The 2186-nt window shown below is 32.8% G+C and overlaps 1 protein-coding gene across 1 annotated transcript in view; it reads right to left on the reverse strand.

The window, feature by feature from the left end:
• LOC106869966 (heterochromatin protein 1) overlaps positions 1 to 2186 on the reverse strand; it is a 97541-nt gene that overhangs the window by 31507 nt on the left and 63848 nt on the right. The gene's annotated exons all lie outside the window — the stretch shown is intronic.

Raw genomic sequence — 2186 nt, forward strand, 5'->3', positions numbered from 1 at the left:
ACACACACACACACACACACACACATATATATATATATATATATATATATATATATATATATATATTCTTTCTTTGAAGACATTGCTAATAAGTTGCCCACTTGCAAGAAAAGAAAGACGATATCATTCATCCAATATACAGAATACAAAAGAGACTGTTGAAGTCAAGTATGGATGGATAGTAAGCCAGATAGTTCCCTAAGGTTCAAAACTTATCTTGTCATTTATAAGTAGAGCACAGATTGTAATTGAACTAACATGCCGTCAGTCAAAATAACAGCCAACAACAAAAAACAAAACATCACCGGAATAAAGACACCAGCAGAAGCACTGACAACAGAAAACAGCCACCACATTATTCTTTCTTTAGGAAGTCAGAAAAAAAGAAAAGAAAAAGAAAATGCAGCGTGCGTGGGGGAGTCACAGCCACCCCACTCATCCACCCACCCAAGCCTTCCCAATTTAGAGAAGGCTTTCCTGTCCAAATGAACATTCAAGTTCACTCAAGTGGATATCCAGAGAATTATATCTATTCTGTTGCTTTGTTCTCTTTGCAGAAATCTTTCTTTTTTTCTTCAAAGACATACAAGGGAGACTGTTATGTTTTGAGAAATGAAATTTCTGTGGAATAACAGATATGTCAATCAAACTAAATTATATGACTACAGAAGTACTTATTATTATTATTGTTGTTGTTGTTATGGTGTGGAATGGATTTATTATGACAGCAAATTCGAGTAAGCTTGTTGTCAAGGGTCAACCAAGATAAAAAGGCATAAAAATATGGTAAATGAAAAATAACAAGTGCTACATATACACACACACACCTAATAGTATAAACTTACATTTGTGTATATACTATACAGACTCATGTGTGTATGCGCATGTGTGTTTGTGTGTGTATACATTAACAAATGCACATGTAAAAAGATTAGGGGAATGAAGAGAGAAAAAAGAAACACATTTATGCAAAAAATACCAGAAAGAGATGTTTCATAACCAGAAGCTAATTCTACAAGTACCCATAAAACAAAATTTAAAAAAAGGGAAAGAACAGTCTTGCCGGTTCCTAAATACACTTGCAACCAGTAAGGTTTTGTCATTTTTTTCGGTGATGGTGGGGGGTCCTCCCCACCTCACCTGATTCTTGGCATGTCATGCAAGAGAGAGATGACTTGTAGCAGATATTATTTTAAAACAAATGGATTAGTTATCAGTTTAGGTGTACGAATAATGATGATGTGCAGGCGTGTGTGTGTGTGTGTGTGTGTGTGTGTGTGTGTGTGTGTTCTCGTATTTCAAAATAGAATTATGTAGCAGCTTGTGTGTGTGTGTGCCTAAGACTGTGCATGTGTGAGAGTGTCATATAAAAAAAAAATGAAAAATAAAAAGTCTGTATCTTGAGCGTAAATCAAAGTATGTTTAATGAAGTCTAATTGGCAGCCAAGTAGCAAATAAATAAAAAAATTTTAAAATCATATTTCATAATTTTCAAGCAATCCAATTTTGTCAACATTTTTCAATAACAAAAAAAAATCAAAAGACAAAAAAATATTTTGTTGGAACCAGAAAAAAAATCTCAGAAAAAGGAAGAGATTTATGTATATATGTGAGTGTGTGTATGTGTATATATAGATATGTGTGTGCATGTGGTAATATACAAACATAGAGAGGCAAATATATATATGCACATGTGTGTGTATATATGTGTGCATGAATATGTATATATACACACACACAAAAATACATATATACTTATTTATATATAGTACTGAGATATTTTATTGAATAAAATCTAATAAGTATTTTCACCAGTAAACTATATTGACAATCTGTGCATTTCGCACTTAATATGGCTTTTTTTTTTGTTATTTATGTATTTCTTTTTTTTTATTCGTTCATTTAATCAAATTTTTCCTAATATTACTCCATTCACGACTATTATAACCAAACCACTGTTACCAGTGCAGAAGGCGGGGGTGAATAGGTAGGTGAGTTAGTTTCAGATAGCGGGCCATCAAGGATGACAAGGAAGAAGAGGGCAAGGAGTCTCAAGAGGAAGGAGAAGAAATTTAGGAGTGATAGATTACAGAGAAAGTGAGCAAGAGAAGGAAAAAAAAATATAATAAAATGAGAGGTATATGAAATAGTAGCAAAAATTTTTTTTTAAATACCCCCCTCTCCCC

This window comes from Octopus bimaculoides, chromosome 10 (assembly GCF_001194135.2).
Source record: "Octopus bimaculoides isolate UCB-OBI-ISO-001 chromosome 10, ASM119413v2, whole genome shotgun sequence".
Lineage (NCBI taxonomy): Eukaryota > Metazoa > Mollusca > Cephalopoda > Octopoda > Octopodidae > Octopus > Octopus bimaculoides.